Source organism: Oncorhynchus kisutch, linkage group LG6 (assembly GCF_002021735.2).
Source record: "Oncorhynchus kisutch isolate 150728-3 linkage group LG6, Okis_V2, whole genome shotgun sequence".
NCBI lineage: Eukaryota > Metazoa > Chordata > Actinopteri > Salmoniformes > Salmonidae > Oncorhynchus > Oncorhynchus kisutch.
This window is the reverse complement of record NC_034179.2, coordinates 10873612-10889157: the sequence shown is the minus strand read 5'-3', so window position 1 is coordinate 10889157 and position 15546 is coordinate 10873612. Positions and strand designations below refer to the sequence as shown.

Below are 15546 nucleotides of genomic sequence, written 5' to 3'. Positions count from 1 at the left end.
CCACCTTACCACTATCCTCACCCACCTTACCACTACCCTCACCCCACCTTACCACTACCCCTCACCCACCTTACCACTACCCTCACCACTACCCTCACCACATTACCACTACCCTCTCCCCACCTTACCACTACCCTCACCCACCTTACCACTACCCCTCACCCACCTTACCACTACCCTCACCCACCCATACCACTACCCTCACCCACCTTACCACTACCCTCACCCACCTTACCACTACCCTCACCCACCTTACCACTACCCTCAACCCACCTTACCACTACCCTCACCCACCTTACCACTACCCTTACCACTACCCTCACCCACCTTCCCACTACCCTCACCCACCTTACCACTACCCTCACCCACCTTCCCACTACCCTCACCCACCTTACCACTACCTCCACCCACCTTACCACTACCCTTACCACTACCTCACCCACCTTACCACTAACCCTCACCCACCTTACCACTACCCTCACCCACCTTACCACTACCCTCACCCACCTTACCACTACCCTTACCACTACCCTCACCCACCTTAACCACTACCCTCACCCACCTTACACTTACCCTCACCCACCTTACCACTACCCTCACCACCTTACCACTACCCTTACCACTACCCTCACCCACCTTACCACTACCCTCACCAACCTTACCACTACCTTACCACTACCCTCACCCACCTTACCACTACCCTTACCACTACCCACCCACCTTACCCACTACCTTACCACTACCCTCACCCACCTCTACCACTACCCTTACCACTACCCTCACCCACCTTACCACTTACCCTCACCCACCTTACCACTACCCTTACCACTACCCCTCACCCACCTTACCACTACCCTTACCACTACCCTCACCCACCTTACCACTACCCTCACCCACCTTACCACTACCCTTACCACTACCCTCACCCCACCTTACCACTACCCTCACCCACCTTACCACTACCCTCACCACCTTACCACTACCCTCACCCACCTTACCATACCCTCACCCACCTGACCACTACCCTCACCCACCTTACCACTACCCCTCACCCACCTTACCACTACCCTTACCACTACCCTCACCCACCCTTACCACTACCCCTCACCCACCTTACCACTACCTCACCCACATACCACTACCCTCACCCACCTTACCACAACCCCTCACCCACCTTACCACTACCCTCACCACCTTACCACTACCCTCACCCACCTTACCACTACCCTCACCCACCTACCACTACCCTACCACTCCCCTCACCCACCTTACCACTACCCTCACCCACCTACCACTCACCCCCTTACCACTACCCTCACCCACCTTACCACTACCCTTTTCACTACCCTCACCCACCTTACCACTACCCTTACCACTACCCTCACCCACCTTACCACTACCCTTACCACTACCCTCACCCACCTTACCACTACCCTTACCGCTACCCTCACCCACCTTACCACTACCCTTACCCACTACCCTCACCCACCTTACCACTACCCTCACCCACCTTACCACTACCCTTATCACTACCCTCACCCACCTTACCACTACCCTCACCCACCTTACCACTACCCTTACCACTACCCTCACCCACCTTACCACTACCCTCACCCACCTTACCACTACCCTCACCCACCTTACCACTACCCTCACCCACCTTACCACTACCCTCACCCACCTTACCACTGCCCCTCACCCACCTTACCACTACCCTCACCCACCTTACCACTACCCCTCACCCACCTTACCACTACCCCCTCACCCACCTTACCACTACCCTCACCCACCTTACCACTACCCTCACCCACCTTACCACTACCCTTACCACTACCCTTACCACTACCCTCACCACTACCCTCACCCAACTTACCACTACCCCTCACCCACCTTACCACTACCCTCACCCACCTTACCACTACCCTCACCCACCTTACCACTACCCCTCACCCATCTTACCACTACCCTCACCCACCTTACCACTACCCTCACCCACCTTACCACTACCCTCACCCACCTTACCACTACCCCTCACCCACCTTACCACTACCCTCACCCACCTTACCACTACCCTCACCCACCTTACCACTACCCTCACCCACCTTACCACTACCCTCACCCACCTTACCACTACCCCTCACCCACCTTACCACTACCCTCACCCACCTTACCACTACCCTCACCCACCTTACCACTACCCTCACCCACCTTACCACTACCCTCACCCACCTTACCACTACCCCTCACCCACCTTACCACTACCCTCACCCACCTTACCACTAACCTCACCCACCTTACCACTACCCTCACCCTATCCTGAGCTGTTTTTATAAATTTATATTCTGTATTATGTCATGTTTTATTTTCTGTGTGGACCCCAGGAAGAGTAGGTTCTTTATGTTCTGTGTGGACCCCAGGAAGAGTAGGTTCTTTATGTTCTGTGTGGACCCCAGGAAGAGTAGGTTCTTTATGTTCTGTGTGGACCCCAGGAAGAGTAGGTTCTTTATGTTCTGTGTGGACCCCAGGAAGAGTAGGTTCTTTATGTTCTGTGTGGACCCCAGGAAGAGTAGGTTCTTTATGTTCTGTGTGGACCCCAGGAAGAGTAGGTTCTTTATGTTCTATGTGGACCCCAGGAAGAGTAGGTTCTTTATGTTCTGTGTGGACCCCAGGAAGAGTAGGTTCTTTATGTTCTGTGTGGACCCCAGGAAGAGTAGGTTCTTTAGGTTCTGTGTGGACCCCAGTAAGAGTAGGTTCTTTATGTTCTGTGTGGACCCCAGGAAGAGGAGGTTCTTTATGTTCTATGTGGACCCCAGGAAGAGTAGGTTCTTTATGTTCTGTGTGGACCCCAGGAAGAGTAGGTTCTTTATGTTCTGTGTGGACCCCAGGAAGAGTAGGTTCTTTATGTTCTGTGTGGACCCCAGGAAGAGTAGGTTCTTTATGTTCTGTGTGGACCCCAGGAAGAGTAGGTTCTTTATGTTCTGTGTGGACCCCAGGAAGAGTAGGTTCTTTATGTTCTGTGTGGACCCCAGGAAGAGGAGCTGCTTTAGCAACAGTTAGTTGGGCTCCTAATAAAACACAGAAAAGAGTGAATGTCTTCCCTTTTAATTATCTATTCTCTGTCCAGTCATTGTCCTTGGTTTGTGATCAGAATGAAAAGCCAACAGCAATTAGCCAGGCGTTTGAGACCTTGCTGAGGGGTTTTATGGTAATCAGTGTAGTAGTAGTGGCCACTGCTAATTGCATTGTTTTAAATCACTGTGTTGAGAGGGACTCATTACGCTTTCAATGATATTTCAAATTAAAATGACTCAACGTATGAATGTGTTTGTAGAAGTTAAAACAAGCAACAATTGTGTAACAGCATATTTAATTTGAAGCAGACATTCTTGTTTGTGTGCTATTGTATTACTGTAAGTATTTTAATAGTGCACAGCACACCTGTTTTCTAATGCTGGTTCTTCACAAGCAATGAAAACCAAACATCCGTTTTTGGGGCCATTTAATTGCAGTGCCCAACCTGATACTTGGGCCCCTCCCTTATACGCCTCTGTGCTTTGGGAGGGTAATACTGGGAGACATAGATGTTGACAAATTTTCCAAAATAGTGGACACATTTACAAAATTGAGACAAAAATAAACAAGCAAGGAAACAAGAAAGATTTGTAGCTACTCTTTTAAAACTGTACAGCTAAAAAAAAAAAGTCATCAGGCCATATGAGGTCTGAGGCCCGACCTTGATTGACCCAAAGAATATAGGTATACAGTAGGTCTATACTTGGTAAGCATTGACATCACTGATTACACCTTTTCATTATGTTCTCAATACGAGTCTAAAGAGCCTTCACAATGATGTGTGTTTCTACCTGCCACCAGGTACCAACCGACACACACCAGCACACACCCAACGCGATCACACAATCAGATAGCCCACCACACCACAGCACACACCCTGACCCAACATAAAAAGAAAGATAGCCCACATATCTCATTGCCTTTCTTCACTGTTATTTGCTTTTGTAATATTATATTGCTTAATTCCTGGCAGCAAGGGCTTTGTATTGAGCCCCTACCACAACCCTAGACAACCCCAGTCCTAGCCCCAGTTCCAGAGCACCAATTTCAGCCTTAGCTCCAATCCCAAACCCAGTCCCAGTTCTAGAGACCCAGTCCCAGTTCTAGAGAACCAGTCTCAGCTTCTATTTCAGTTCCAGCCCCAGTCCAAACATACCCCAGTTCTATTCCCAGCCAAAGTCCCAGACCAGACCCACCTGGGTTTCAGAACCAGCCCTAGCCCCAGCTGTTGTTTCAAACCCAAGCCACAGACCTGGCCATAGCACCAAGCCTTATCATAAACCCAAACAAATCCAGTTCTTGTCCCAGGCCCAGCCCCAATGCCATTGCTGTGTGAGCAGGTTGATTTGTAGGCTTGGCCTGTGTGTGCGTCACTCTCCTACCCTCCACACAGCACAGGTGGACGTGTGGGGAACACTGCCAAATAGTTGGGCCTGGAGAGAGGGAGGGGTTTTGGTAGGTAGGTGGGTGGGTGTTCACATTTTAACTGTTGGTAATGTTCAATTTCCCCACACTTCCTAAATCAGTGACACACCTTCAGAGCAAAGTCGAGCTCTTCTGTCTCTGTCTACCTCTCTTTGTTTCTCTCTCACTTTCGCATGCCTGCCACAGAGGACAGGACTCTGCTTCCTGACAGACAGGGACTGAGAGTAGCGTGAGAGGAAGAAACTGAAATCCAAAACGCCTATCTGCTAAAAGGTCAGTAACATCTTTCGTTCACACCAACTCATTAGTAAAGATGTCTGTTGAAGTGAGTAGAGTTCAGTGTTTCACATTATGATACACCCTCAGGGTTTATTTTACATTATAGGGTCTGCATGTACCCCACACTTACTGCCTAAAATGTGGCTGGTCTCATTTCAACAAGTCTCTCCTTTACTAGAAAGTCAAACAGTACTGAGGAAGCAGTACAATTGATGATGACTTGTTGACTAGATTGCAGTGCAGTCACTCTGTTGTGTGTTGATTATTGTCAGAAGCATGTCATGTCTTAGTAATTACATCACAAAATCATGCACATGAATGCACTTGTGGTAATATAATGCCTTGGCATGACAGTGACATCTCCTTGTTGTCTTGAGACTTCCTCAAGAGCATCTTCAATGGAATACTGGAACGGGTTTGAAACAGGGCAACATATAATAAAGTGACCGAATAGCCACTTTCAAACAGTTATATCAGAAAATTATACAACAACATTTTAGTAAATCTTACAGATTTTACATAACAGAAATGTATATCTTTTTATTAACCACCTGCAACAACATTACACCCCCATAATCGTGTATAAATGTCATTATGCCCAGAAATAGAGAGAATCCAGCGGGCCGGCTCTCAATGGTCAAGGCTATATCAGTCTATATCAGGCTATATTAGGTTATATCATTCTATATCAGCTTATATCAGGTTATATCAGTCTATATCAGGCTATATTAGGTTATATCATTCTATATCAGGTTATACAAGGCTATATCAGGTTAATTCAGACGATATCAGGTTACATCAGGCTATATCAGGTTAATTCAGGCGATATCAGGTTATATCAGGCTATATCAGGCTATGTCAGGTTATATCAGGTTATATCAGGCTATATCAGGTTAATTCAGGCTATATCAGGCTATATCAGGCTATATCAGGTTATATCAGGCTGTATCAGGCTATATCAGGCTATATCAGGCTGTATCAGGTTAATTCAGGCTATATCAGGTTAATTCAGGCTATATCAGGCTATATCAGGCTATATCAGGCTATATTAGGTGTGTAGGTCGGCAGATGACTGACAGATTCAATTATTCATCTAGCATTATTGTGCCCCCGTCACATTGCATAGACATCTGTTGTAGATGCACGCTAGTCTGAGATTTCCTTTCAAACCATAAGTGAGAATGGGTTTGGATCAGGGCTCCTTCATTCTCTCTACATGTCAGTCATTAGTCAATGATTGATATCTGATGATGATTACACCAGCAGACCCACCCTGCAGAGAAAGGTGTGTGTGTGTGTGTGTCAACACTCGAAAAGGGTTACTTAAGCAATAATGCCCGAGGGGGTGTGGTATATGGTCAATATACCACGGCAAAGGGCTGTTCTTGTGAATGACACAACGCGGAGTGCCTGGATACAGCCCTTAACTGTGGTATATTGACCATATACCACAAACCCCCGAGGTGCCTTATTGCTATTATAAACTGGTTACCAACGTAATTAGCGCAGTAAAAATACACATTTTGTCATACCAATGGTATACGGTCTGATATACTACGGCTTTCAGCCAATCAGCATTCAGGGCTCGAACCACCCAGTTTATAATTGTGGATAGACAACATGTGCCACCGTAGCGCACCACACCTCTGTCTATTGAATAAAACTACCAGGGCTCTTTCATTTCAGTCACTCACTGGGACAACAAGGTTTATCACAGTTTAACCTGATCCCAGAGGTTGTTTTGTTACAGCATTCCGGATACTTTTACATCAGTGTGTTAACAATACTACCCAGGCACAGCCAGCCTCTTTCGCGTGTGTGTGCGCAGCTCTAGTGTGTGGGAATGCAACAGGCAGTACAATGCTCAGACAGGCATGTTTACAGTGGAGTACCAACATCCCACATGGCAACAACCCTGCCATGTCTCTTTCTACCCTCCCCTGCCTTTGACGCAAAACCACAATCTAGACCAAGGTGGGCAAAGTATGGCCGCCGGGCACTTCAATCCATCCCGCAAGACATATATTTTTTTTTTTAATACTTATTTAATATATATATATTTTTTTTTTACACCTTTTTTCTCCCCAATTTCATGGTATCCAATTGGTAGTAGTTACAGTCTTGTCCCATCGCTGCAACTCCCTTATGGACTCGGGAGATACGAAGGTCGAGAGCCGTGTGTCCTCCGAAACACAACCCAGCCAAGCCACACTGCTTCTTGACAATGCCCATCCAACCCAGCCGCACCAATGTGTCGGAGGAAACACCGTACACCTGGCGACCGCGTCAGCGTGCATGTGCCTGGCCCGGCACAGGAGTAGCTAGAGCGCGGTGGGACAAGGTAATCTCAGCCTGCCAAACCCTCTCCTAACCCGGACGACGCTGGGCCAATTGTGTGCCGCCTCAAATTGATTTTAACGAACAATTGGTCCCCCCAAAAATGCGTCCCTCCGTTGAATTTCAAATTCCCAAAGTGGCCCTCGAGCCAAAATGTTTGTCCACCCTGATCTAGACGGTCATTTAACAACAACAGTACAAGCTACACGATAATCCATTCATACAATACTGAGGTGTAATAATAGCAGCTAAATTATCATCCATAGTCCCATAGTGGACAGCCCTGTCCTATAGTGTTATAATGCCTGCTGAGGCCCTGTCCTATAGTGTTATAATGCCTGCTGAGGCCCTGTCCTATAGTGTTATAATGCCTGCTGAGGCCCTGTCCTATAGTGTTATAATGCCCGCTGAGGCCCTGTCCTATAGTGTTATAATGCCTGCTGAGGCCCTGTCCTATAGTGTTATAATGCCTGCTGAGGCCCTGTCCTATAGTGTTATAATGCCTGCTGAGGCCCTGTCCTATAGTGTTATAATGCCTGCTGTGGCCCTGTCCTATAGTGTTATAATGCCTGCTGTGGCCCTGTCCTATAGTGTTATAATGCCTGCTGAGGCCCTGTCCTATAGTGTTATAATGCCTGCTGAGGCCCTGTGGCCCTGTCCTATAGTGTTATAATGCCTGCTGAGGCCCTGTCCTATAGTGTTATAATGCCTGCTGAGGCCCTGTCCTATAGTGTTATAATGCCTGCTGAGGCCCTGTCCTATAGTGTTATAATGCCTGCTGAGGCCCTGTCCTATAGTGTTATAATGCCTGCTGAGGCCCTGTGACCCTGTCCTATAGTGTTATAATGCCTGCTGAGGCCCTGTCCTATAGTGTTATAATGCCTGCTGAGGCCCTGTCCTATAGTGTTATAATGCCTGCTGAGGCCCTGTCCTATAGTGTTATAATGCCTGCTGAGGCCCTGTCCTATAGTGTTATAATGCCTGCTGAGGCCCTGTCCCATAGTGTTATAATGCCTGCTGAGGCCCTGTCCTATAGTGTTATAATGCCTGCTGAGGCCCTGTCCTATAGTGTTATAATGCCTGCTGAGGCCCTGTCCTATAGTGTTATAATGCCTGCTGAGGCCCTGTCCTATAGTGTTATAATGCCTGCTGAGGCCCTGTCCTATAGTGTTATAATGCCTGCTGTGGCCCTGTCCTATAGTGTTATAATGCCTGCTGAGGCCCTGTTACCCTGTCCTGTAGCGTTATAATGCCTGCTGAGGCCCTGTGGCCCTGTCCCATAGTGTTATAATGCCTGCTGAGGCCCTGTCCTATAGTGTTATAATGCCTGCTGAGGCCCTGTCCTATAGTGTTATAATGCCTGCTGAGGCCCTGTCCTATAGCGTTATAATGCCTGCTGAGGCCCTGTCCTATAGTGTTATAATACCTGCTGAGGCCCTGTGGCCCTGTCCTATAGTGGTATAATGCCTGCTGAGGCCCTGTGGCCCTGTCCTATAGTGTTATAATGCCTGCTGAGGCCCTGTGACCCTGTCCTATAATGTTATAATGCCTGCTGAGGCCCTGTGACCCTGTCCTATAATGTTTTAATGCCTGCTGAGGCCCTGTCCCATAGTGTTATAATGCCTGCTGAGGTCCTGTCCTATAGTGTTATAATGCCTGCTGAGGCCCTGTGGCCATGTCTTATAGTGTTATAATGCCTGCTGAGGCCCTGAGGCCCTGTCCTATAGTGTTATAATGCCTGCTGAGGCCCTGTGGCCCTGTCCTATAGCGTTATAATGCCTGCTGAGGCCCTGTGGCCCTGTCCTATAGCGTTATAATGCCTGCTGAGGCCCCGTGGCCCTGTCCTATAGTGTTATAATTCTTGCTGAGGCCCTGTGGCTCTGTCCTATAGTGTTATAATGCTTGCTGAGGCCCTGTCCTATAGTGTTATAATACCTGCTGAGGCCCTGTGGCCCTGTCCTATAGTGTTATAATGCCTGCTGAGGCCCTGTGGCCCTGTCCTATAGTGTTATAATGCCTGCTGAGGCCCTGTGGCCCTGTCCTATAGTGTTATAATGCCTGCTGAGACCCTGTCCTATAGTGTTTTAATGCCTGCTGAGGTCCTGTCCTATAATGTTATAATGCCTGCTGAGGCCCTGTCCTATAGTGTTATAATGCCTCCTGAGGCCCTGTCCTATAGTGTTATAATGCCTGCTGAGGTCCTGTGGCCATGTCCTATAGTGTTTTAATGCCTGCTTAGGCCCTGTGGCCCTGTCACAGTAACATGACGAGAAACTAGCTCATGGTCTGCAGGCTTTAAGGGGCTGTCTCTGCAGTGTGTGTGAGTGTGTGTGAGTGGTCATGTGTGAGTACCATCCTCTTCCACCTCCTCATCAGGTTGTGTTGTGTGTGAGTAAGCAGCCATCACAGAGCAAAGCAGCTGAACAGAGGAAGTGGGAGGATACTTGAAAAGGGTGGGAGGAGACTTGAAGAGGGTGGGAGGAGGCTTGAAGAGGGTGGGAGGAGGCTTGAAGAGGGTGGGAGGAGGCTTGAAGAGGGTGTCGTGGGTGGGAGGTCTGATCACTGCCAAAAAAGCAAGTTTGGGGGATTTGTGTACTCTGTGTTACTCACGAACAAACGCCGTTTTCAAATCGTCAGGCATACACTCACACACCCAGAGGTCTCACCCTCCCTCTCTTTCTGTCCCTCTATCTATTTCTGTTCCTCACACACACACACACACACACACACACACACACACACACACACACACACACACACACACACACACACACACACACACACACACACACACAACCTATCTCTCTACCCTTCTCTCTATTCAATTTAAATTTAGCTATCTTTCTCTCTCTCTCTCACTCTCACGCTCTCCTTCTTGCCTCCTCTCTCTCTCTCTCCCTCCCTCTTGCCTCCTCTCTCTCTCTCTCTCTCTCTCTCTCTCTCTCTCTCCCTCCCTCTTGCCTCTCTCTCTCTCTCTCTCTCTCTCTCTCTCTCCCTCCCTCTTGCCTCTTCTCTCTCCCTCTCCATCTCACACTCTCTCTCTTTCTCTTGCCTCTTCTCTCTCCCTCTCCATCTCACACTCTCTCCCTCTCTACTTGCTCTAAAGATTGAATAGACTGACATGCAATAGTGTATGGCTTAGTCAATCACTTGAGACCGTTTCCCTCCGATCCTTGTCCTCGACTCACACTGTCTTTCCCCCAATGCTAAAGGAATCTAAAATGGCATACTGGTAATAGGCTAGTGTGAACCAAGTCTTTATACGGCCAAAAAACAACAACAAAAATATCATGGATCAGTTTAGGGATTTACAGGAAACTACTTATGATCATTTTATCTGAACTAGAATATCAAACCTCAAATATGAATGTTGTACAGTAATTGTCTTGAACACAACACATACTGTATGTGACATGATGGTGATAAAGTCCTTGAGAAGAGAATCTTTCTACTGTTAGTTATGTAGGAGTTTCCTGTGTGGACAAGCGAGCTCATCATAAATAGTCCTGGTAACCACTGGCAACCCCCTGAGCAGAGCTCACTTTCCACCTAGCCTCTCCTAGCCTGCACAGTCACGACTCTCAGACGATCAAGTGAAATGAACTCAAAGTAAATCAACAAGACAACAACAGAATGGAAGAACAGAAAATTTGATACGTCTTTCTAAGATCTGTGTTGAAGAAGTGGGCCGACCAACCTGTGTGATGTCCTTTTAAAGAAGACATGAAGTGGGCCTACCGACCTGTGTGATGTCCGTTTAAAGAAGACATGAAGTGGGCCTACCGACCTGTGTGATGTCCGTTTAAAGAAGACATGATGTGGGCCTACCGACCTGTGTGATGTCCGTTTAAAGAAGACATGAAGTGGGTACCGACCTGTGTGATGTCCGTTTAAAGAAGACATGAAGTGGGCCTACCGACCTGTGTGATGTCCGTTTAAAGAAGACATGAAGTGGGTCTACCGACCTGTGGGATGTCCGTTTAAAGAAGACATGAAGTGGGCCTACCGACCTGTGTGATGTCCGTTTAAAGAAGACATGAAGTGGGCCTACCGACCTGTGGGATGTCCGTTTAAAGAAGACATGAAGTGGGCCTACCGACCTGTGGGATGTCCGTTTAAAGAAGACATGAAGTGGGCCTACCGACCTGTGTGATGTCCGTTTAAAGAAGACATGAAGTGGGCCTACCGACCTGTGGGATGTCCGTTTAAAGAAGACATGAAGTGGGCCTACCGACCTGTGTGATGCGGGACATGGGAGGGAAGGGATGTCCGTTTAAAGAAGACATGAGTGTGTGGGCTGTAGTGTGTGCTGTACTTCGGAAGGCTGCAGTGATCTTCCCACCCACCCCAGACACACAGCAACTTGTATGGGTCTGGTTCATGAAAGCAGATTACTATACAGTACATTCCCATGCTCAGAGAGACATGCTGACAATACATTCCCCTGATCAGAGAGACACAGTGACAGTCTGAAGATTGACACGGGACAAGGCTAGCCACTAGACTAGGATGGTCCAACCTGTACAGTATCTGATAGACACAGAGCACCTGCTACGGGCCAGACTGTGTGAGTGCATGTTTTAGAGTGTGGGTGGGGGCGCTATGTACATACTTGTATACACGGATGTCTGTGTGTGACCATGTGCGTGCCTGTACTGTATGTGCATACTTGTGTCTATCTCTGTCTGTGTGCATGTGTATTTCTCGCTGTCTGTTGTGTACCGGTCTCTGTGTGCCTGCACTGTAAGTGTGTGTGTGCCTTGGCGTGACAAGCATCTGTCTGCCCTGCCCTACAGCCTGGCTGCTTTTAATTAGGAGGTGCCAGAGCGCCCCAGGGCAGACAGAGGCTCTCCGCCTCTCCCTCCTCTACTCTCGTCTCTCCTCCCTCTTCCCTCCTCTACTCTCCTCCCTCCTCTCCTCCCTCCTCTTCTCCTCTCTCTTCTACTCTCCTCCCTCCTTTCCTCTCTCCTTCCTCCTCTCTCCTCCCTCCTCTCCTCTCTCCTCCACCCCCTCTTCTCTCCTCTCCTCCTCTCCTCTCTCTTCTCATCTCCCCTTGTCTCCCTCCCTAGTCTCCATTTTCTGTCCTCTCCACTTCCTCCTCTATCCTCCTCTCCCTTCCTCCTCTCCTCTCTCCTCTCATCTCCCACATTTCCTCTCTCCTTTCCTCTCCCCTCCACCCCCTTATCTCTCCTTCTCTTCTCTCGCTCCTCTCCTCTAACCTCCTCTCTCCTCTCCTCTCTCCTCTCCTCTCTCCTCTCATCTCCCACCTTTCCTCTCTCCTTTCCTCTCCCCTCCACCCCCTTATCTCTCCTTCTCTTCTCTCGCTCCTCTCCTCTATCCTCCTCTCCATCCCTCCTCTCCCTACTCTCTCCTCTCTCCTCCTCTCCTCTCCTGGCTCTATCCTTCTCTCATCCCTCCCCTCCCTTCTCTACTTCTCTCTTTTCTCCTCTCCCTGCTCCTCTCCTCTCTTCTCCTCTCTCCTCCTCCTCCCCCTCTCCCTCATCCCACTCTCTCTCTTCTCCTGCCCCTCCCTCCTCTATTCCTCTCCCTCTTATCCTCCCCCTCCTCCTCCCCCTCTCCCTCATCCCACTCTCCCTCTTATCCTCCTCCTCCCCCTCTCCCTCATCCCACTCTCCCTCTTCTCCTCCCCCTCCCCCTCCCCCCTCCCCCTCCCCCCCCCTCTCTCCTCCCTCCATTCCTCAGCCTGGCCTCCCCCTCGTTATCATCAGCAGAGCCAGGAGATGTCCTCACTCACCCCACAGACCCACACACACACACACACACACACACACACACACACACACACATACATACAACTACGACCACCTGTGAAATAAGCCAGCCAAAGTATAGCTATCTCTCTGTCTGGCTGGTTATACTCATATATGGTTGTGAATAGATTGTGTATTACATTACATCTCTCCAGAACATGTATACTTCTGGTAATTAAAAAAACTCCCAACCAGATTAGGATGTTTAGAAACAGACAAAACAAGAGGAATAGTTTTAGTATGTCAGCAGAAAAACAGCTCTGAACCTCAACTCATCCTGAATAGTGGGCTACTTAGAGGTGAGCTGGTCTAATGACCTTGCTGTGTGTGTGTCTACTGTACTGTACTGCCTGTAAGCTGTCCTTGGAGATGGTTTTTAAGTCTGGTCTGGCAGGTGGGAGATGCGGGGTCTATCTACAGTGGGCATAATAGCTGGCAGAGCTGAACTGTGTGGGGGGCTCCCCCCCTGCCTCGGCCCACGTCTGCTTCTCTCCCACAGCAACCTTGTCCTCCAGACAACAAGAGCCACATGGTGTGGAGTGGGTTGGGGGGTTGTGGCAGGTGGGGTGGTGGGGTGGTGGGGGGCAAGATGGCTGGCCTCTGGGTTGGCCTACTCTTACCCATGAAACTGCACTAGCAGCAGAACAGCCCAAACCCACAAGCCTCATTGGTTTACTTTAAGTGGCTGTAGAACAGATTTCTTTCCCCTTTGACCCCTACAGTACAAACAGTAACAACGCAAACAGAAACACACATTTAGGCCTAAAGGCCTTGTCTCCCTTCAAATCAGTTCAGCTGTCGATGATCGAGAGAGCCTTGTTTGCTTAACTAATTTTATGTAAGATCTATGCCAGTCTCTGTGCCAGTCTGCCCCTCCTCATGGGTAAGAGATTGAGAGCCGATCTGCTGCTGAGAGCTGAGTATGGCATGCTGGGAACACAGCGGGTGGAAGCAAACAGGTACTGCAGTGCCCAACACTTACTCAGACCCAGCCTCCTGTGCAGTGAGAACAGACTGCACGAACCCTTAAAGACAAGTCCAACTGAGATGGACCAGTATTTAACCCCTTGTTAGGGAAGCTCTTCAGAGATGGACCAGTATTTAACCCCTTGTTAGGGAAGCTCTTCAGAGATGGACCAGTATTTAACCCCTTGTTAGGGAAGCTCTTCAGAGATGGACCAGTATTTAACCCCTTGTTAGGGAAGCTCTTCAGAGATGGACCAGTATTTAACCCCTTGTTAGGGAAGCTCTTCAGAGACTTGCGGAGAACAAACATTAGAAGATTATAGGAAATACTTGTTAAGTTTTTAAGCATTAAAACAAACCTCAGATATGTGTCGCTAGTAACTAATTTGACAAATTTTAGTTATTTGTTTTAAAAATCTATACACAGGGCCTTCAGAAATGATTCACCCCTAACCATATTCCACATTTTGTTGTGTTACAGCCTGAATTCAAAATTGATTAAATATACTTTTTATACTTTTATTATTTTATATATTTATTTTATTTAACCTTTATTTAACCAGGAAGGGCTCATTGAGATTTAAAATCTCTTTTTCAAGAGCGTCCTGGCCAAGATAGGGAGCACCAAGTCATTACAAACATTACAGACAAACAACATGAACAACTACAAGTAATCTAATAAAAACCATAGAATTCTCACCCATCTACACACAATACCACATAATGATAAAGTGAAAACATGTTTTAGATTTTTTTTGCAAATTTATTGAAAATGAAATACAGAAATATCTAATTTACTTAAGTATTCACACCCCTGAGTGTTAGCATCACCTTTGGCAGCGATTACAGCTGTGAGTCTTTCTGGGTAAGTCTCTTAAGAGCTTTGCACATCTGGATTGTACAATATTTGCACATTATTATTTTTTACATTCTTCAACCTGTCAAGTTGATTGTTGATCATTGCTCGACAGCTATTTTCAAGTCTTGCCATACATTTTCAAGCCGATTTAAGTCAAACCCGTAACTAGGCAACTCAGGAACATTCAACGTCATCTTGGTAAGCAACTCCAGTGTATATTTGTGTTTAAGGTAATTATCCTGCTGAAAGGTGAATTTGTCTCCCAGTGTCTGTTGGAAAGCAGACTGAACCAGGTTTCCTCTAGTATTCTGCTTGTGCTTAGCTTTATTCCGTTTCATTTTAATTTTTTTTTACTCCTGAGTCCTTGCCAATGACAAGCATACCCACAACATGATGCAGCCACCACCATACTTGAAAATATGAAGAGTGGTACTCAGTGATTTGTTGTGTTGGATTTGCCCCAAACATAACATTTTGTATTCAGGACATAAAGTTAATTTATTTGCCACATTCTTTGCAGTATTTCTTTAGTGCCTTATTGCAAACAGGATGTATGTTTTTTAGTATTTTTATTCTGTACAGGCTTCCTTCTTTTCACTCTGTCATTTACAGTATGATGGAGGAACTACAATGTTGTTGATCCATCCTCAGTTTTCTCCTCTACTCTGTAGCTGTTTTAAAGTCACCATTGGCCTCATGGTGAAATCTCTGAGCGGTTTCCTTCCTCTCCGGCAACTACCAATATTTGCCATTCTTTTCGAGGCATTGGAAAACTTCCCCGGCCTTTGTGGTTGAATCTGTATTTGTAATTCACTGCTCTACTGAGGGACTTTACTG

The 15546-nt window shown here is 47.6% G+C and overlaps 1 protein-coding gene across 1 annotated transcript in view; it reads left to right on the top strand.

Annotated features, from left to right (window-relative positions):
- The first annotated feature begins 4544 nt into the window (after positions 1-4544).
- Positions 4545-15546, top strand: part of zbtb7c (zinc finger and BTB domain containing 7C) — a 36295-nt gene continuing 25293 nt past the window's right edge. The window contains exon 1 of the mRNA XM_031826156.1: positions 4545-4770. The gene's annotated coding sequence lies outside the window, so the exon portion shown is untranslated. The remainder of the gene's footprint in view (positions 4771-15546) is intronic.